Source organism: Schistocerca cancellata, chromosome 9 (assembly GCF_023864275.1).
Source record: "Schistocerca cancellata isolate TAMUIC-IGC-003103 chromosome 9, iqSchCanc2.1, whole genome shotgun sequence".
Lineage (NCBI taxonomy): Eukaryota > Metazoa > Arthropoda > Insecta > Orthoptera > Acrididae > Schistocerca > Schistocerca cancellata.
Genome location: NC_064634.1, coordinates 256,673,200 through 256,696,648, shown reverse-complemented (window position 1 = coordinate 256,696,648; position 23,449 = coordinate 256,673,200).

Sequence of the window (23,449 nt, the reverse complement as noted above, 5' to 3'; positions counted from 1 at the left end):
TACTTTAGATTTAATGTAATCTACGAGTAATTGCTGAAGTTTGATATTAACATGAAAAGGAGTCAGTAGACAGGGTATGAAACGTCCCCTTTGAAAAATTATACATGACTGTGCTTAAACTGACACACAATATTTTTAGCGCAACGCTATCTGACCTTCAAAAATCCCTACAAAAGAATGGCCCTGACTAAAATTGACCTATACGTTTCACAAATCACTTACAAAAATCTTGGTTACTCGAACTACTGCAATACAGCAAGCGCCACTACTGCCAGCTAAATAAAATATTCAAACTACGGAAGGCACTAACTACTGACAGGCATAGTTAGCAAAAGAAAGATTTTAATAGAGAACAAACAATGTATTTACCTTAATAGTGTTGAAAAATCATAATATACATAGCAGTTCATGACATCCAGTCTTACAAATTTCTAAACTGCGCCATTTCTCTCCCCACATCCACCACTGCTGGCGGCTCACCTCCAACAGCGCAACGCTACGCGCTGTTAACATCCAGCTGCCCAACACTACCATGGCAGACAACAATGAAAACTAGCCACAGACTGCACACAGCACAGCCAGTGATTTTCATACAGAGCGCTACGTGGCGTTACCAATAGAAAAACCTAAACAGCCTACTTACAAGGGAAAGAACCTGTTCTTGGGCAACTACCTCCATAATGACCAAAAGGCCTTAAATTATCTTGAAGCACATGTGTTCCAGCAGCGGTATGAAGAAAATGATAGTAAAAATGACGGTAATAATTTATTTATCCGGTAACGTCACACTTCACGGCGGATTTTCTCGAACTAAGAAATTTCCTGAACTAGTGAAAATTTCAAAATGGCTTCACATCAGGGCTATGATGCTTATAAGTGTCTTTACATCCTGCTATCGTTAGAATAGCATAATCTCCGCATCAGAAGCTTGCTTCTACTTAACTATTTAATAGACTCGCATTATTTTCCCGCCATGACTAATTTTGTATGCTAAGAACTTCATCCGTTACAGCACTCTCCTGGGACTGGGAAATGTGGCTACAATGGTCTAGTGGAACGAACTATCACAAGTGCAATGCGTGGGTTCAGTCATTTACTTTTATGAGGCACATACAAATTTACTATACCTCTGGTAACCTCGAGAAAGACGCTATAATCCAGAATCCGCATTAAACATCACGTTCCTTCATTCCCAACTGGACAGAGCCGATTTGCTTTAGGAAATGACATAGGCGGAGGTCATTTCAAACAGAAATACTGTCGCCAGTAAACTTACTTACTTTACAAAATCTTATTTTATGTGATGCGCCGATAGCCATTTAAAGAAACAGGACTCTTATTTTACTTGAACTTGATTGAACTAGAAACGTTGAAATATTTGGTGCTGAACTGCGATTCGAATCTCCCCCTTCGAGGATCTGAATCTCTCGGAGCAGTATAGTTCAATCATTTCGTTCCTTTTTCCAATATTGCAACCTTCTCTAGGTCTCCTCAAAAGGTAAGTATGTGGGTCCGATTCCTGATCCAGTACGAAAATATTCATAATTTAATTTCAAGCCCTATCACGTGCACACCGGCCTGCTAGTGAAAATTAACGTGTATTTTTAATGTCTGTTCATGTGTTGCCAACAATTTCTGCTCAAACACGCACACGTGTTACTGTTGCTGAGTAAGTAATTGATACTTAAGCTATATTTATGGACGATAAAGAAGAACGATAGGAGTGCAGTTCGATTGTCGCTCAGGCACAAAAATTAGTATCCTCACTTTAGATACAAACACCTAGCAGCTGGTAACAAAAACTGATGCTTAACATTTGATTTGTTTAGTTAACAATCCGATTACGTGTTGGGTTCGTACCTCCGTCACAGAACTTCACACCATGCACTTCATCTTTACATGCATACACACTTTGTTACTTCTGAATGGAGGTATATCAAACAACTTTCGTGGTTAGTTAACAGGGATGAAAGGGTCTTGATAGGAGTCCCGGATTATTACAAAAACTGTCGTCTTTTATTTTCAAGTTTAGATTTGGTTACTGATATTGGCGAAAATTTCGATAATTCATGACTCTTCACGGCTAATCAGCTATATGGTATGATTAGATTAGATGAGGTTAATAATTGTTCCATAGATCATGAGTACGACATTTCGTAATGATGTCGAATGTGTTATTTTAAAGAAATATTTCTTTACATACGGGTATTCAATTTCGTTCCAAAAATTTTCCACTGTCTCTCTCATTCTATTTTATCTTTATTTCTGTCTCTCTTTCTCTCTCTCTCTCTCTCTCTCTCTCTCTCTCTCTCTCTCACACACACACACACACACACACACACACATACTTATTTATTTTTATTTGTTTGATGTGCTCGACTATTGGTGAGGAACGAAACCGTCTGTGAATGAGTTTCTTAGTTTTGAGTACAGTTACGAAAGAAATATAAAAAAACTATGAGAGTTACTGATTTATGATGCTTAGTTTGCAGTCAGTTCTCAGTATTATTAGTAACTACGCTCCTGTCCCTAAACCTGGTTACAGAAAAGCAAATCAGACGCATTACGTATTCCAGGCCGTAGCAGCCGCGTGTTTGAGAAGCCAACTATGGTCACTTCCCAGCCCGCTGTTGGATCATATCGGTTCGTCTTCTTCCTGCTAGTATTGTAACTGATAATTGGCAACAAGGCAAGGTATATTTGGCAACTCTGCGATCGACGAGTTATTTCCTGGTGTGCACGGAATCAAGCCTCAAAGTTCACTTGATATTTCTTGTCATTTCCATTGAAAAATCTGAGTTATTATCGGTTGAGGTGTGACAAAAGATTGTAAATTTACGGTTTTCAGCCCAGATAAATCGTAGCATCTGGAAATTGCAACTAAACTCGTCCTTTAAATAGTAGTTTACGTGTTCTAGCCAGTATTTCCCTCGTAAGAGGATTGTACGCCACATACCTCTTTGCTAGCTTTGTGGTGACGTGCTGACCTCTGAAAAACCGAATGTTATGGTTCGCGGTTTCATTCTCGCTGAATGTAACGTTTTTATCCCTTGTGTGAAAGAGCTACAAGCAGTCAGATCAAACATCGATAAGGAAATCGCAAGAAAATACTTTTAGCTCATGGTGGAATGGTGAAAAACTTACAATGCTGCACAACAGGTAGCGCGTCGTTCCGCTGCTGAGAAGCAAATTTTGGGTCTGTAGGAATACATAACTTTATTTATGAAATGCCACATTTCCATACCTGTTGATTATGACACAGCAGAACAATTAAACACAGACCCAGTCGAAATCTAAGTGAGTAGTATTTTACTAATTCGTGCTGATAGATGCACCCTTGTGTACAGATACTCAGTTTTATCAAAGACACGTTCGTCGCAATGTTATGTAAGGTTATCGTGGGTAGTTTCATTTCATTTCTTATAATGCAGTGCAGAAGTTTCGTAAGGTTTCTTTTAGTGTTGTTAAAACTATACTAAACATGAGAGAGAAATTAATCATCAACGATATATGCGAATTCCCTGACGCTATCTTTGACAGTCTGACAATGCACATGCAGTTTATTGATTGCATGCAGGTAGAAAACGTATTCTGGGTTAAAGCTGTCAAACAAGGTTTGAAGAAGAATAAAATGCCACTACCAGACGACAGCTAATGTAGAAAATACTTTTCTGACTATTTCGGCACGATGCGCTCTCCCCATACATAATACAAAACCTTCGAGATGCATCTGCTACCTGGCCTTCTAGTATTAAACCCGACAAAAACAAAATGTCGCAGAACATAGCCCTTTTTCCACATGCGGCTATTTTGCGTTGAGAAGTGAAGGGAATTATGTTCAAAGTTCCATTAAATTGGTAACTTGAGCAGACAGCAGAATTGCGTTGTAAAAAATGTAGCAGCGAATGCAATAGAACTCGCAACGTCTTATCTACCGTGCGTTATACTTACCGTCACGCTACCAGCTGTCGTCTAGCTAAAGAACCTCCAGAAGTTCTTCCAGAACTTCCGCATTCCACAGTGCTGTGATATAATCCATATGGCTGGATCTAGACTTCTGAGAGACAGACAGTTACAGCTTTTCTTTTGCACTACAGGATGTTTTCAACAAACAGATAGCGCAATAGAGTAGCTCAACTGGAAAGGAACACTTTCTATTTAAATTTCTGCATCCTACACTGTTGGAATTTCTGTGTAGGTGGCAGTTACGTGATTTTATTTCGGTGATTACAAAATAGAGTCGAATGTGTGCACTGGGTAGCCAAGGCAGCTAGTTCATGGCGATTCGGTCAACCAAGTAAATGAATGTACCGAACAAGCTGCAAACGGCTACAGGAACGCTGTGTGTCAGTATTCTTATCAAGTGTGCCGCAACGGTGTTATGATAGAAAATGAGTCATACAGAAAAGGCGTTGGTGGTCTGTTGGATTGGTGATAGGTTTCTATGATGATGGTTTGGGTTCGATTCCAACTCTGCTGTTGGTTTTGAATAGGGAGGGACAGATTCTAATTTCTTCTGGCTACGCCAAGTGAAGAAAGTATAATGGTATTGTGGTCTCAAATTCACATTAAACACGATATTCCTTCACTACCAAGTAGACGTAAGGTTGTACCACAATAAAGTCAGGAGTGGCAAAATGTGGGAACTCTATTACCACTAACCTTTCTTATACTAGTTATTTATTTCTAGTGACGAAACAAACGCTATGTAGGGTCACAGGACCCTTATTCCATCTTTTATTTGAGCTTCCGTATGTCGATAAAATTGGTTCAGAACTTGGAATGCAACCCAGACCGCCCTTAACGTGGAATTTGATCCCTTCGTGAGAATACAGCTCGACTACAATTTGTTGTTTGTTAAAAACTGCAGATTCCTCAACATCTCCACACATTGCGCGTGAATGGGTTCGAGTGCTGGCCTGGCACTGACGTTTTCATTATTGATTATCAAGCTCTAGCATGAGAACACCTGTCTGCTGGTGGATAACAATTTTGATTTTTAATGCATTTTCATTCGTTGTCAGCACTAACGATATCTGACGGTTTTGACTCTCAGTGAGACACAGGACTATTTAAGAGATCACTGTAAGTTCAAGTATGTTTTTCCGAGCTGTTTGTGGAGAAAAATTCGGTACCTGACGTCTCTTTGTGTGTAGTCAACAACGGTATGTGTTAGGTTCGATTCCCAGTCAGCACTGAACTCTTCGTTATATTATTTCTAGTTCAAAAATGCTCACATGTCGCTGCTGATGTAACAAACCCATATTTAACATTCGTTTTCTCTAGAATATAACAGTGATAGGTTCCGGGTTGGAGTCCTAGGAAGCAAAAAATTAATTTTTCGTCTCGTCATTTCAGTTAAAACATCTAGCTACTGCCGAGAAAATCCGTTATGTCACAGTTGTTTGTGTTTCGATAACAATCCGATTTGGTTCTGGGTTTGAATCCCTGTCCAATACAAAGCTTTACCTCACGGCATTTCAAGTAAGTTACCTGTGAAGAAGCAATATTTAACATTTCTCGTAGTTCGTTAACAGGGACAATAGATGCTGGGTAGGAATTCGCGTCGGTTAAAAGTGCTTACGTTATGTGATTTAAAGTTGATATTTGCTAACTGATACTGTCCAAAATGGAGCTATATCACTCTCTGTATGTCTAGTCAGGGATGACTGTTAGATTCCGCCAGTCACGAAATATTATTCTGCATGACCTGGGTTTGAATCCATATGCAGAATGAGACGGTTCGTCGTGTCATTTGAAGTTCATACATATTCTCAACTAGATGCTCGTGAATAACTTAAATTTTTGATGTCATTTCGTGTTAAATGAGAAGTACGGTATGTTACTTTGAAGAAGAAATCATGAATACGACGAACTTACTAGGTGCATTACCTATCTGACGTAATAATGGGAGTGGTACATTTCAGGTATGTCATTTATTGCAATAAATGTGAGCTTACAAGCCTTAAGGCAGTCATATATGTGATAAGGTTTTCCCTGATATTTATAGTATAGTGGCATTACTTTAGATTTTGAGTTACAGAGCCGAATTTTCTAGGTGTGACTTGTTGGAGCCATTTTCAATAGTCAAACGTCTGTACCAAGGAGCGATTAGAGGACATTCTAGACAGCTGCGTTATGTGGGTTGCATGCAAATCAGGCGAAATGCAATTCAGGTCGTCCGGATACTTTTGAGCAATACTGTACCTCTTTCTTGGTGGAATGACTGGAACTGATAGGCTGTCGGACCTCCTCCGTTTAATAGGCGTTGCTCGTGCATGGTTGTATACGTGTTTGGGCGGGTTTAGTGACACCCTGAACAGTCAAACGCACTGTGTCTTTGATACAGTACCACAGTCAACGATTATCTTGAGGTGTTCCGGGGAGTAGGGTGATACAAAACTTTTTTTTATGTGTGTATTTGGCAGGGGAATTTTAAAATGTCCGCTATTAGTTGAATCCGCTATTGTCAAATGACCGTTAAGGGAAGTTTTACTCTATTTGTTGGGAGGAGTGGCAGCGAAAGAGCACTACCTTTATAAACTTCACATTAATTGTTGAAATTAAGATTTACGTGTAACTGACAAGTGGGATGATAATTCAAACCGACAACTTCAGTTGTTAAGAATTCTATAAAGTTAAATTTTGACTTCTTACCGAATAAAGAATATAGGATAAGCAGTGGTTTCTGGTTGCTACATTCATCAGTGAAACAAGCATGCCATATCAAGAACACTATCACGCGTTAAGGGAGACACTGACAGTGCAACCAGAACCATGCAATTTGACGAGCAAGTTAAGCAGAGTTATGACCTCTGGACATCTGTAGGAAGTTGACAAAACAAACATGGACTCAGAGTCTCGCTAATAACAGCTTCCGATAACCCAGAGTCAAGATGCCACACGGAAATTAGCGAATTAAAGTTTTCAGACGACGTGCATCATACAAAATATTCTTCTAATTGACTAGCAGGACGCTGCAGGGTGGGACACAGCTGATTCTTGGACAGACGAACACATGTACGATACTATAATGGAAGGGAGTTGCGATGGCGGGGACTGAGTCACGACAAAACTAGATGTAATTATTTTGTATTGTTGCGTTAGCTAAATTTCAGGTCTTTACAACCAGACACTTCTGGCAATGGAATCCAAAGTAATAACGCGGTTAACACCGAACAGATAACAACACAAATGATGGCAACACATGATGGTATATCAACTTACAAAGAAAGGGTGCTAAAACTGATAAAATACTTAATCGAAACGGAGGCGGTTCTAATAATATTTATTGCAGCCAATCCTAACGGCTGAAAGTCATTTAAGGAGTTCATTTTGACTGCGTAAACCTACCACGCTGCAAATGGTGAACACACCGGAGTGGACACTGCTTACAAAGAAATCACAGAAATACAGGAAAAATTCTGGGGTAAAATTGTTATAGCCTCTCTCATTTTCACTTAACCAACCTCACCACATTTGAAGGATCACATGAAAACGTTATTTTTTCAGTGTTAATCCAAGACACGATCAATGATGGGCACGTGTGGTTGAAGTTTACTTACGAAGAATGGACAACGAATCTAGTAAAATGTCTTCACAAAACTGTTACGGTTTAATTGACATTCAGCTGAAGAAACCTTTACTTTTATAAAACCACGAGAAAAAGTAATTTGGACGTAGTTTACGCAGTGAATGGCGAGAACATGTGGTTGAACACTGCGTACAAAGAAACCAATATATATTCACCACAGTTTCCCCAGAAAACTGGTGTGCCCATTTCACATGCATTTAATCAAATTTTCCGTATAATAAACACCACCAAAAAATTTACTTGAGACGGAGCTAAGCTAAAACTCGACTAATGGAGGAAAAACGTGATTACGTTCGACATAAAAGAACTTAATTTTAATAAAAACACTACCTGAACTAAAACTTCCTGGCAGATTAAAATTGTGTGCCGGACCGAGACTCGAACTCGGGACCTTTGCCTTTCGCAGGCAAATGCCCTACCACCCAAACTACCCAAACACGACTGACGCCTCCTCCTCACAGCTTTACTTCTGTAAGTATCTCGTCTCCTACCTTCCTTGGTAGAGCACTTGCCCGCGAAAGGCAAAGGTACCGAGTTCGAGTCTCGGTCGGGCACACAGATTTAATCTGATATGAAGTTTCATATCAGCGCCCACTCCGCTGCAGAGTGAAAATCTCTATCTACCTGAACTACGAAACGAGATTTTACACCAGTTCCAACACTTCGCAATGCTGCAAAAGCAATTAGAGCATAAAATGACGGCTTACACTCAACTCGGATGGCCCTGGCTAAGCCCCTTTGGCGTGTTAAACCACCAGAATAACAATAATTAGCAATTCTTTTGAGGTTTCTGTGACTACGCAGTTTTCTACAACAAACCAGCATAATTCAATATATTTCTACGATTATGTGAGGAGCCTACAACGTAACGATAATCTGCGGTGTTTAAAAGGGGTTTTTCTGACACGTGTACCGAAAGTTTCGTAATTAATAGAAACAAGGCATCGAATTCTAAGATTAATGCTAAGCGGCACAGTATAGGTAATTTTAGGCTCATCGTTATCGCATGTACAACAACGATCGCAAGGTACAAAAAATTGTAGCAAGTTAAAGTTTCTCTGTAGCTAACCGTAATTTTCAATACCAAAAATTGTTTCAATGAATGTAGATTTCGAAATAAAATCGCGCCCCAGCCCCACAGCGAGCCAAAGTTAAATTTTTAAATAACTTTAATGACTTCGAAATCGCTCAAATTCTGGACAAGAATGATAAAGCAGCACATGAACAAAATCCACTGGTGCGATCTTGGATGTACAGAACATGTCTAACATGAACACTGTAGACGTTAGTTTGGGATGCATTGAAGTTAATTGTAATTACTATTACCAATAACGTCCAAACACTATCAAAACTCCATGGAAACTGTAGTGAGTCAAGTAACTCATAATAATGTTGTATGCCTGAAAATATGCTTAATCGTTATCAAACCAGATTAATACTCTCAACTAATTACTTTAAAAACGATTTATTTTCAAATTAATATCTTAAAAACTTTCGTTCATGGCAAAAGCTACTCGCCGCTACTAATGCTATGAAAAGATAGGCTCTTAATATCATTTACATAACACAGCATCATAAAATTAGGCTTTACTTTCGTCATAGAAGAATGTCGGCACTAACGACGCCCCCCGCCGCTTGGGTTATGAGGCCATCCTCTGCTCCTTTCGGCGGTGAAGGCAACATCCAAGAAAAGGTTCCAGAATCAGTATCGATTTTTGAAGGTTATAATGCACTGACAGTATTTGGAACAGAAAGCTAGTTGAAGCCAGATGTCAATGACAACGAAATCTAAGTTCAGACTGGAATGTTTATTGTAAGGCTAGGTTATTCCTCAATGGTGGCGACGTGTTTATTGCAGTAAAATATTCCATAAAATCTAGTGACGTTATCAGAGATTTGGAATGCGAATTAATCTGGGTGAAACTGAGTATCAAAGAATGGTCAAAAGTGGTGTTTGGGTGCTTTTATAGATCGCCTGGGTCAGGATCTGTAGTTGTAAAGCGCTTCCGACAGAGCTTGCAGAATATCATTAGAAGTTTTCCTGATCATGCAGTTGTGATAGGTGGTGACTTTGCCATCAAAACTGGTGCCAGAGACAGGGAATCGTGTGGCCTTGTTCTGGATGTCTTGTCAGAAAACTACCTTGAGCAGATATTTAGAGAACCAACTCCTGAGGGTAACGTCTTAGACCTTCTGTCAACAAACAGACATGAACTCATCGAATCATTTAACGTAGAGGAAGGTATCAGTGATCATAAGACTGTGACAGCATCTATGATGACGGGTCCTACAAGAAATGTTAAGAAAGGCAGGAAGATATATTTGCTCAGTAAGGGCGACAGGATACAAATTTCGGAATATCTCAGCAGTCAGCATCAAATATTCGGTAATGAGGACGAAGATGTGGAGAGCAAATGGAAAAAATTCAAATGCATCGTTGAAGATGCTCTAGACAAGTATGTTCCGAGTAAGGTTTTAGGGGATGGGAAATATCCACCATGTTTTAATAGCCGTGATAGAAAAGCGCTGCGTAAACAAAGAGCACTTCACCTCAGATTCAAGAAAAGTAAAAACCTAGCTGACAAACCAAAACAGAACGAAGTCAAAATGAGCGTAAGGAGAGCAATGAGAGAAGCGTTCAATGATTTCGAAAGTAAGACGTTGTCAACCGACCTGAGTGAAAATCCAAAGAGATTTTGGTCGAATCTAAAATCAGGAAGTAGGTCAAAATCATCTATTCATTGTCTCAGCGACCACACCGGCGCCGAAACGGAAGATAACAGGGAGAAGGACGAAATACTGAATTCGGTCTTCCGAAGTTGTTCCACAGCGGAAGATCGTAACACTGTCCCTCCTTTCAATCGTCATGCGGACGTCAAAATGACAGATATTGAGATAACCGATTGTGGAACTGATAAGTACCTACAATCGCTTAGTGGTGGAAAGGCTCCAGGACCGGATGAGATACCTGTAAGCGTCTATAAAGATTATACTCCCCTTCCAGCAGTAATTTATCGTACATCGCTTGACCAACGAAAGGTACCTAACGACTGGAAAAAAATCGCAGGTCATTCCCGTTTTTAAGAAAGGCCGTAAGGCAGATCCACACAGTTATAGACCTATATCGTTGACGTAAATCTATTGCAGAATTATGGAAAATGTTCTCTACTAAAGAATTATGACGTTCTTGGAAAATGAATAGCTCCTCTATAAATATCAGCATAGATTCGGCAAACAGAGATCCTGCGTAACGCAGCTCGCTCTGTTCCTCCATGAGATCCACGACGCTCAGGCTGGTGCCGTGTTCCTTGATTTCAGTAAGGCGTTTGCCACAGTCCCGCATTGCTGTTTAATGAAAAAAAAAAGAGCTTACGGAGTATCGTAACAGACCTGCAATTGGATTCAAGACTTTCTTGCTGACAGAACTCAACGCGTCGCTCTTAACGGAACTAAATCGACAGGTATATAGGTAATATCCGGAGTACCACAGGGAAGTGTGATAGGACAGTTGCTGCTCACAATATATATAAATGATCTAGTAGAAAGCGTCGGATGCTCTTTAAGGATATTCGCAGATGATGCAGTTGTTTATACCAAAGTAGCAACGCCAGAAGATAGTAAGAATCTGCAGAATGACTTGCAGAGATTTGATGAATGGAGCAGACTCTGGCACTTGACCTTGAACGTAAATAAATGTAGCATATTGCGCACACATAGGAAAAGACATCCACTAACGTACAGCTTCATTATTGATGACAGACAGATGGAGACAGCGTCTACCGTAAAATATCCAGCCGTAACTATCCAGAGTGACCTTAACTGGAATAACCATACAAAACAGATAATGGAAAAAGCAGACGCAAGACTCAGAATCGCCGGAAGATTCTTAAGGAAATGTAACTCATTCACGAAGGAAGTGGCTTATAAGGTTTGTTTGCCCGATTGTTGAGTATCGTTCACCTATCTGGGATCCCTGTCAGGTGGCACTGATAGAGAAGATAGGGAAGATCCAACGAAGAGCGGCGCGTTTCGTTACGGGATCGATTAACTGGCGAGAGAGCGTTACGGAGATGCTAAACAAAATGCAGTGACAGACGTAACCGGAGAGACGTTGCGCATCACGGAGAGATTTACTACTGAAATTTCGGGATAGCACTTTTCAGGAGGAGTCAGACAACATATTACTTCCCCTCCCCCACATACATCTCGCGTTTTGACCACGAGGAGAAGATTCGAGAAATTAGAGCCAATACAGAGGCTTACCGACAATCATTCTTCCCACGCACTATTCGCGAGTGGAACAGGGGTGGAGGGATCAGATAGTGGTACCGAAAGTACCCTGCGCCTCAACCATTCGGTTGCTTGCGGAGTATGATGTAAATGTAGATGCAGAAGAATTGCATTCAAATCAGTTTTAGTTTGAGCTGAGAGTATGCAAGAGTAGTGCAACACTAAATGAACAACTATAGTTACTACAGCTTTAGTTACAATAATTGTTTGATTCAAAATGAACTGTAAATTTTTTTAAACTATGTCTTTCACCTACGACTTTCTCAAAAGTCATGGTGAGAGGATAGAACGCTGCTCATGGTTAACGACATTAACAAGCTGAAACAGAATGAAAATATTTCAGATAAGAAAGAATTCATTAATGCGCTTTACAGCTTGCGCTTTACTGCTGCAAGTAGTGTGTACCAGGCTGTGATCTCATGCTATTTTATTTCAATATCCCAGCTGTAAATTGCTTTTCTATTTTAGTTGGACAAATACTTTCATCAGTACAATAGTTAACAGTAACAAACATAACAATACGCATTTTAGCTAATCCAGGATGGAAGACCTTGTTTGGACTCGCAAGTAATGGCGCGCTTCACTATCGAAATAAATGCAGTCTCTATTGTGGTCATTTTGCAGCAGTGTAAATAGCTTCCTCTATCAATTAATGACATTTATTGTAAAATACATTACTGATATTTATTAATCTTTCAGTATTATGTTCAGAATTGGTAAGAGACAGTAAACAGCAAAAACAATTTTTTGTAACAAGCTTCAGACGAAGAAAGCAACTAAGCAAATATTAATTCAAACATGGAGAAAACTACTATAACGAATGAACGGAACGCAGCCCTAATGGTTGGACCTTTAGTCTTCCCATCTGTACAAGTTTCTGGTGAATTCGATATACGACAAATATTGCGACAGTGACTGTGACCACTATGAGTACTAAAGATACCTCAGAGTTCGATGAAGCAACGAAAAATATCCCATCAGAAAGTTTAGAGCTTTCATCGACTGTATCTAGTTTGTAGACAGTTTAGTATCATTTCCGTAGATGTAGGGAAAATATCCAAGAGAATAAAAATTTGAAGCAACAACGAGGAACGTTACCTAGCAATGTCTCAAAGTCATCTAATATTTGCCAGACTTTGTCTATTAATGCACTTAAGATCACTGGTGTAAATACACTTCAGTCCAAAGTTGAAACTTTCGCTACTGGAAAGGTAAACACTTTAAATTTACAGTTTAATGACTAGATGCATAGCTTTAGCAGTAACTTTTCCCAATGGATAGATAACAAAGTTAAGCACACTGATAAACGTATTACTGAAGAGTTACATTAGTGAAGAATTATTCCGAGCAGTGCAATGGTTGGTTAATGAATATTTTTCAAACAGTGAATTTTTAAAACAAGAACAGATTTATGAATTTAAACAATTTAAGCAAACTATTGAAATATCTGCCGGTTTGGCAACAAAATGTGTCCTCAGATGCCTGATTTGCAAACAGATACAGGAAAGTGTAAGACATTCCTCCTCCATAGTAGCACCCACTCATGAAAGTGCTAGTCACTTACAAACTGCACAAAGTTTCGGTTATGAAAATGCTTGTGGTGCTCAGTTCCCACTAATGACCTATTGTATAATTTGGGGGCAGTATCTAACTTGTCAGCTGTTTTGCTAGATGAGAGTTTACTACAACATAGTCAGTTCCAGGTATTCTTCAAGAGAGAAAGACTGCTCACTCTATTGTTTTTACCAAATCATTTAAAACGGTCTTGCCTAGGGCTTGGACTGGTCAACAAAAGATGAATTACATAGTAAGCTGCACAGAGAGTGAGGCGGTTGTAGGGACAACAAAACTGCGGACAACTGTATCGGCAACGAACAGCTTCAAAGCGCTTTTCTGAAAAACGTTTCGGTAATGCTCTGTTGAGCAAAGATTGAGAAAACAGGTTGTTGAGCCACAGTTAACAGATCCATGTCAAGATAGCCTACTGTGCTATTTTCAAAAGTATCTAAATATGACTCAGTACTGAGAAGACCCTGTCTCCAAAGGAGATGTGTTGCAGAATCTAAAACCAAATTACCGTTTGAGGTAAGGGAATACTAATCCAGGTTCAAGAGACAGATATAGAATACTTCATGTTTTTAGTTGACTCACTGGAATAACCCAGGAAGACAAACGCGTTTCGTAAAGTTACAGTAGTCACACAGCCCAAGCGACGCGTTCGAAACAGTACATCCAACCTAATTCGAGCTGTTAACTTTGTAGTACTGACCAATCATCCACAAGATGCTGAGAACTATGGAATGAATTCGTCTAATATGAAAAGAAGCAACAGATACCGTTTCCATCCAGGATACAACTGTAGTCGTAACAGATGAAACAACTGGAATGGGAACAGGACTTATAATGAAAACTGTAACTACTGTAACCACCGTAATAATGGCAATAAAAATAATTACTAAAACCGACAGTGGCAGTGGTACCCACCGAACAACAACAATAATAGTCCTGAGAACCTGCCTCCCTCTAATACGAGGGTGCTTTGAAAAGTTCTCGCAACGGAACAGAAAAAAAATTACTTACATCACTGATTTTTTTTAATTTTTCAATGCAGTCACCTTATAGGTTAGTGCACTTGGTCCCTCGATGTTCCAGTTACTTGATCCCATCTCGAAAATGAATTTCATCCAGGCTAGCAAAATAGTTGTCGACTCCGGCTGTCATTTCTTTGTTTGGAGTGAATCTTCGTGTACCAAGAAAACTTTTCAGTTTTCGGAAGAGATGGAAGTCCGACGCAGCCATATCTGGTGAATAAGGCAGGTGGGGCAACAATTCATTCTTTAGTTCGTGTAATTTTGCCATGGCGACGGTACATGTATGCGGGCTCGCATAGTCTTGATGAAAGATGACTTTTTCCTTGCTAAACCTGGCCTTTTTTCACGTATCTTTTGTTTCAATTTGTCCAGGAGGTTAGCATATTATTCTCTAGTAATGGTTTGCGCAGTGGAGAGATAATCTACAAACAGAATCCCCTTCGCGTACCACAACATTGATGCCATGATCTTGCCCGCCGAAGGAATTGTCTTTGCTTTCTTTGGTGGCGGAGAATCAGCATGTTTCCACTCCTTTGACTGTTTTTATTTTTTTGTTTCTGGGATATAGTACTGCACCCAAGTTTCATCTGTGGTCACAAATCGGCACAAAAAATCTTGTTCATTTCTCCGGAAATTGGCCAAACATTGTTTCGATATCTCCACTGTCATGGGTTTTTGATCCAGCGTCAAGAGTCGCGGCTCACATCTTGCAGATAATTTTTCATTTCGAATTCTTCAGTTAAAATGTGATATACGCTTTCAGATGACAATTGGCAAGCGTGAGCAATTTCACAAACTTTCAATCGGCGATGTTCCAAGACCATTTTGTGCACGTTTGCAATGATTCCTGGAGTAGTGCTACATCTTGTCAGACCACTGCGCGGATCATCATCTAAGCTCTCCCGACCAAATTTCAATTCATTTGTCCACTTGACAACAGATGAATATAAAGGAGCAGAGTCCCCCAGTGTATTCTGGAGATCGGAATGAATGTCCTTTGTTTCATACCTTTCTTTACGAAATACTTAATCACTGTTAGATCTCGATTTTTTTCATATTTGCAAATCACTATGAGCGAACAACAAGAGAGCCACGTCACCGCAACATCTCTCTTCCAAGAGCACTGACGTGGCACGTGTTTTCAGGCAGTAGTTCAATGACTAGCGCGTGAACAAGTTGTGCTAGCGCTGACCTCTCGTGGTGATTCCGAAAACTTTTCAAACCACCCCCGTAATAACAGTAATGACAATAACAGTAACAACCAGAATAATTTGCAAAATAACACGCGAAGTTCTGTTGCCAAAGTGACTGGAGGACACAGCATCCTCATATGAGCTAGCGAATGAGCCTCAATCGTCAAATGACGGCCTGTCAGACTTGACTCAATCTGAAACTTCCTGGCAGATTAAAACTGTGTGACAGACCGATACTCGAACTCGGCACCTTTGCAAGTGCGGGCAAGTGCTCTACCAACTGAGTTACCCATGCACGACTGACACGTCATCACAGCTTTAATTCTGCCAGTACCTCGGCTCTTACCTTCCAAAATAACAGAAGCTCTCCTGTGAACCTTGCAGAACTAGCACTCCTCGAAGAAAGGATATTGTGGAGACATGGTTTAGCCAATGTTTCCAGAATGAGATTTTCACCCTGCAGCCGAGAATGCGCTGATAAGATACTTCCTGACAAAGGTAGGAGACGAGGTAGTGGCAGAATTAAAGCTGTGAGGAAGGGCTGTGCGTCGTGCGTGGGTAGCTCAGTTGGTAGAGCAATTGCCCACGAAAGGGAAAGGTCCCCAGTTCGAGTTCCGGTACGGCACACCGTTTTTATCAGCCAGGAAGTTTCATATCAGCACACACTCCGCTGCAGAGTGAAAATCTTATTCTTGATTCAATCTGTCATACCACCAGATGATGGGGTCATAATGCAGGTTTTTAACACAATTAATGTGTAAAATGGTGCAATGTACTGACCATTCCTAGTAACTAATCATTTAGTTACTGACTGCCATATAGATGTAGATTTTTTGACAAAAAGACGCAATAATCGACTTCTGCTTCGAAACATGTTTCTTGGCGCACAGTGGTACAAGGATGGAGTAACTCTGGGCAGACAAATGTTAAATCATTGGAAATGTTGCCAGAGCTATCGTATACAACAGTCAGGCATTGATGACAGCTAAATGTTAGCCATCCCGTAACAAAAGTTGAGATACCAGACTTAAAAAAAACTCATGGGCGATATAGTGATTGAATCTACATCAGCTGCAAATTAACAAGTAGACCAGTTATACGATTTATTACTACCCTATTTACAGGTATTAACACGAAAACTTGGTGTTATTAAAACATCTACTTACAATATAGAAGTTCATCCTCGTAATTCCCTGGGCAAAGAGAGCAACAGTGAGAGGTGAGATGAAGTAGATGCCAGCATAGAATGTAACTGAACCATCTAAATCCCCAAATTGCAGTCCATTGCTGGCAGTAACCGAACACTAACGAAAATAAATAAATGCACCAGTATGCATAAGACCTGAAAATTTGTATGAGAAATTATAAAACTTTCTTTGCGTCTAACATCTTACAAATATTGATTTAAATAGTTCATATTGGGAGCTAAAACTAACGGCAGAACCTAGAAATTATACAACCTTTATTTTTGGTGGTAGTAGTAACACTGTATGTTGAAGGCATTGTGACACCAACAAATACTTCGGAATGACATCTACACAATCTACAAAAAGAACTCTGGTAGTTATCACAAGCAAGAGTAAGGGAAAACGCAGATAAGTATAAATGTGCAAGAGACAAGATCAAATATTTAGCCTATATAATATGCTCACATGGAACACAACTAGATCCCTGTAAAATTTGCGCATATTTCCCATATAAAAACACCAAGAAGCAGTTAAAAGCATTTCCTGATGTCTACTATTTCTTTCAGTGTTTCGTTCCAGATCAGTTACTAAATAGCACAGTATTACAATGTTTATTTAAGAAGAACGCTTTATGGCTTTAGAGATAGGAATATACCAGTGATTTTAACGTAGTCAAGAAGGCATTATTTAATTAGATTTTGTGTCATCCACATGTGTTGCAACAGACACATGTTTTGGATCGTGTCTGTTTCAAATTGGTCTAGAATAAGTAAGTATTGTAGTGGCAACTATTGCCATCGAATGCAACAGCAACACCAAATGTAGCAAGAAGAGGTAGAAGGCACCGTATTAAGACTCGTCAGAGCTTTCCAAGTGATTTATTGCTCCCAGCCACAGTGCCCCCATTCTTCTTGATCTACGTCACTGGCTCCCACAATGCTGAGGACACACCTTCACTGTCTGCGAAACAGCTTGGCATGGAATGGCTGCCTCAGCAACCCATGCACGCACTGTGTGTCGTCGGCCTTGTACGCCAGCAGAGTTGTTGCGTTGTGAAAAGAATCAAATCTGTGTGAAATCATATGAGACTTAACTGCTAAGATAATCAGTCCCTAACCTTACACAGTACTTAACCTAAATTATCCTAAGGACAGACACACACACACACACACCCATGCCCGAGGGAGTGCTCGAACTTCCGCCGGGACCAGCCGCTGTGTTGTCAGTATGCCAACAGTTGACTTGGCAGTCTGCATCCCTGCTGACTCAGGGCTGCTTGGTGTGAGCCGCAGGTGGCCAGCTGCGTGCATCTCGCCGGCGTGGCTGAGATCGCGGCGACAAGTGCCTGCTATACGGAATCCGAATCTGCTGCCCGCGCCTCAGGATGCCTCTGGCTTGTGTTGGAATACAGGACGACTGCTCGCAGTAGCGAGCCGTGGAGTGGCCGGCTGCGGGCTGGCTACGGACCCCGCGTCGGCCTCAGAGGGCTGAACCAGCGACCCACCATGGACTGCAACGCTGGCGCCACATCAGCTGCTGCGTGTGGCTGATGGTGTAACACACCCCGCCGACCAGGAGAGCTGCCACACTTGAGAGAATCTCATTGGAAACCCGCACCTATTTATTTGCGGCTGTGCACCTCTGTTTTGCGATATGTGCCACTTTGCGTCACGTACTAAAAAATGGCTCTGAGCACTATGGGACAACATCGTAGGTCATCAGTCCCCTAGAACTTAGAACTACTTAAACCTAACTAACCTAAGGACATCACACAACACCCAGCCATCACGAGGCAGAGAAAATCCCTGACCCCGCCGGGAATCGAACCCGGGAACCCTGGCGTCACGTACTCATACCACACTAGGTTGGCCAGTGGGCCGCTTCTGCCTGTGATTTGCTACATTCAAAACTGTTACATATACTCTTTCAGCAATTTGACGCCCTGAGGCCTCTATTCTACATCTCAACTGTTGTATGCTTAACTCACTGCAATCTGACCCGCACGTGGCTGTAACTTGTGCTCAGAATATTGCACCAAACTAACTTTCCCTGTTCTAAATGGTGGTGTCGCTACAGTATCAAGCAAAAATGATCAAGCTTTGCAAGCTGAACACACTGAATACGAGGACTGTTATTCAGTGATAGATTTAGGAACATTGGTAGTTATATGGGCATTCAAAACCTTAAGTTAATCATTTGTGGTAGAAAAATAAAGTTATACACTGATCACCAAGCTTGGCTTTTTCTTATATTTTGCAAATTATTACACCAGCACCTAGTGCAGTGGTTATTGCTCTTACTGGAAAATTCCTTTGAAATAATTCATGTAGCTGGAAAGCAAAGCATTGTAGCTGTTCGATGACAGTTTGGTTGTCACCCTTGGAGAGTGAAGTGAGAGATCAGGATGGCAGTAGATATGTTCAATTAACTTCTTTGTTTCAGCCCTCCGCTGTAGTATATCAGAAACAGATTGTTGCCAATAGGTTTTCATGTGAAACAACAGGCTTCCAGCTTTGTTGACACTGCAAAGAGCAAGGTCATGCATGGTGTCAATCGAATCCCACTGTCAGCAGTGTCTCTGGCTATGACCACGACAGCATGGCAGCATAGCTGGCAATACAATGGATGGAGCTGTGACCTCCCACCAGCAAGCAAGTGGCTCTTCACTCTGGCAGCAGCTGCTTTTATGACTCAAGACAGGCTGCCCTGTTAAATGGTCGAACAGCGGAGCCCTTACTGTATTCCAGGATGTCACCCCAGGTGTCACAGGCGCATGGCGTAAGCTGTGACATTGAGATGAAAAATTTTTAGTACACCAATGGTTGAGTACTTACACATTCCAGACTATGATTCGCCAGGGCTTATGGCACGTAGTCCAAACACTTCCACAGTGGCAAGTGAGGAAAAGCTTCAGTCCTTTCGCTATGTACTGCAGTGTTGGCTGTTGCTATATGGTGCCCAACTGGCTTTGCTTTGCAATGCTTGCGGTGTGTTTTGCATCGAACCTCATCACTTGTCTGCCTGTAGCTCTGTTGCAGCTCACCTCGCTCTGGTGTACTTCTTTCCCAAATACGGATAAGTGTTACGCAGATGACACAGTGTCTAGACTGCCGCAAGTGTGAATGGAAATGTGGAAACACAAGCACAATTAACAGATTATCGCAATTTACTCATGAAGGACAAACACTATCAACAATACTATACTGATATGTGTAGAAATATGAAAGACTTACAAGCAGCAAATCCAAGATCGCACAGCTGAAGCAGGATATTCAAGGAAGTTGGACTGTTATTACACCATACTCAATAATGTATTGTTCTATAGAAGGCAACCCAACATGAAATCTTCGTGTGTGTGCATACCCTACACAAAAACGTAATGATCTATAGAAGGTATTCCATCACAAACTCTTACTGTGTACGCACACTGACGCACAGGACGAAAAGTACATCGCTTGCCAAACACATTTTATGTCGGCCATCAGAAATCAAAATACATCAGCAAAACCAGTAAGAATGAATTGCATTGTATTTTTCCTAACAAACCACTTGAAACCGCAACTGTTGATGTTACCATTCCAGGCACAACCACACTCGGAAGTATGAAATATACTATTACCTTATTTTATATTATTTCCAAATTTATAAAGTTACAATCTCCTAAGTCCGTTATGCTACACTTATTACCAAAAAAATCTCAAATGATTAGTTGCCACAGTAGGAAAAACAAAGACAATGCTAATGAAAATTCATTTTACTGCACTGGCTACAAATGAAGAGGCTTTTTCCTAGAAAATGACATACAATCAATTTAAATATCCTGCTTTAACCGTCAAGCCAATCAATCTAAACGAGTGATCTGAGAATTAAACAGATTTAGACTAACATATACATATCTAAAAAAATTGCAGAATGAAAACAATCTCAAAAGTATGCAAAGTTATGATGCAAAGAATTATGATTTACACAGGACCTATCGCAAATCTTCGCAGCTCAAACGAATAAACAGTCAGTGTGCGTTCATTTATGAAGGACGGTATACCATGACATGTATTCCCACACAGGTTGTATTTACTCACAAATCCTAGAACCTATAAGGTTCAAGGTCTGTACCCAAACAATGATCTGAAGAACTTTCAACGTATGCTAAACTAGTAAATTAACGTTATGAAAACTAAATATCAGCTACGAGAATATTTGTCATGCTGATCGCCAAATGAATCAAAACACACGAAACATGATTTATCTTTAGTTTGCAACACACGTATGTATCGGTGATAGAGGATCTATACAAGCTGAAATTGTATTTATCAATTTTCATACACACACATATATATTAATTTCAGGAAGATGCACTATATTTCTGACTGACTTATATCTATGATTTTTCTGTTTTTATTATGGTGCTAAGTATTTTCACCTGTGTAGGTATATGGTTATTTTCTGTGAGTACAGAAGTGCCTCTCAGACTTACAAATTCCAGAGTACCCACCATGCTTAAAGCTTTTTAATACTGACTTTGATTTTGTGAACAGAGGAAAAGATGGTCATAAACTTATAAGACTGGGTGAACAGCAAAATGTCACAGAATAATGTCCTATCAATAAATGGAAACATTTACGCAGATACACTACACTGTGTAATGACCAACTGAATACAACACAATTATATGCAAATATTTAATGTATTACCATGTTCATGAAGCAAACATCAGTAGTACATTCATATAAAATATTACTCAGCAATGTAAATGGTACTGAGCTGCTGAAATAAAACTTGTAACTAGAGGTTTTTGCTCTGCTCTTTTTGGGTGAATATCTGTTAGATTTTGTAATTGAATCATTTCAATGGCGAGTACCTAGTCATTCTGCACTCACGTACTTTAGCTAGTGATGTGCTATATTGACTTTCCTCTAACCCTACTTTTAAAAGTATATAAGTAAGTGCATTAATACTTTCGTAATGTAAGAGTGCTACACCTAGATTCTAAAGTACATTTTAAGGCTGGTAACAGGTTTGGTAAAATTTGTGAAAACATGTGATTGATTAAAAAAATCGTAAATATATTTACTTTGATAGACAATCTTTAAACATAAAAGCCCGCAGTAAATAAGAAATACCATATGAAGGAACCTAAACATAAACTAGTCATGTGTAAGCTATAAAACAGCAACCAATCATGTAATGGATAGAAAATTAGTGCATAGTGCGTAATCCCAATCCCTGGCAGGGTGCTAAAGTTACATTAGGACAAATAAGCAGCACATCTGCCAGATACAGAGGTGTGCAGTCACCTCTTGGTAAAACTGGAACTGATTCCTCCAAGCATGTGTGCTACTGACGTTGCGGATGTATTCCACTGTATAGGAGGGCAAAACCTGTCTCCAGCATCAGTCTTCACTAAGAAAACTTAACATCACATAAACACTGTGTGTCACGTCCAATGGTTACGTCTGAACTAAGCCATGGGCGTCCCTACACTAAAATGCGATTTTCGTTGGGTGATGGTGTGAATGTCATTATTGAACATTCAAATGTACATACGAAAACAATGAAAAGTAAATAAAACAAGTACACGATAACAGATGAGTGAATTTATCAATGTTACACTTTTGTAGATAAGCAGATAAAGAATTAACTTTAACCTATGGCTGAGTTCAAACTGTACTTATGCACTGGGCAATGAACTCTCCAATTACCTAAAATAGAATGAAAATGAGTATTTTCTATTGAAAATAGTATAACAATTCAAAAGTCATGTTAAAATCTATGATTATGAAAAAACTCAAACTTTATCTGTTTTATATTTACTTATCTATGTATTTTAGCTCTGTATGCACCAATATAATGCACGTTTTTCAAAAGATTGATGGCAATATGGAAGTGTTTGATGAATGCCAGAGCTGTGGCACTGCTGGGCATATGTCATTGGAGTCTGACGGAGGAATAAGACGGCGAGCCTTGTGTACATAGCGGACTTTTTGAGGAGAATCGTGCTGGCTAGCCTGTCGCCACCCAGATGACATCATGCAACCTGCTTCTGATGTAACTCCTCTACTGGACTTGAGAGCTGCATTTCTCCACGTACACGAATCAACAACTGTCTGAACAGTGGTCTCATCCATAGAACAATGGTATTGCTCACTTTTCATACTGACTTGTAGCTACAGATAAGCCTATACCAAGAAGTTGACAACTAATGAATCGTTCACTTATGGGACTGTTCTTGTTGGACATGTAAAATGTATATAATAGTTTATCTTTTCTAGATATCTATAGTTACGAACAATGGTATCAAACTCATGAAAACTAGTACCTATAAATACGTGAGGCACTAAATTGCATTTTTAAAGCTCTGAGGGAACTTCCACACAACTCTGCAGCCAACTGAACAACATAAATATGACGGAATTGGAGAGTCACCGGTTCGTCCTTCAAACTGACCGGAATCGATAGGTTTCTCATTTTCTGTGGCCAACCTCACATCTCTTTACCTGTTACCTCCTCTTATTTTTGGGACCATCTTCTCTTTTCTGAATATGCCCACTTAGTTTAAGTTGGTACAGCCTCGTTCTACTCCCACTATCTACGGAT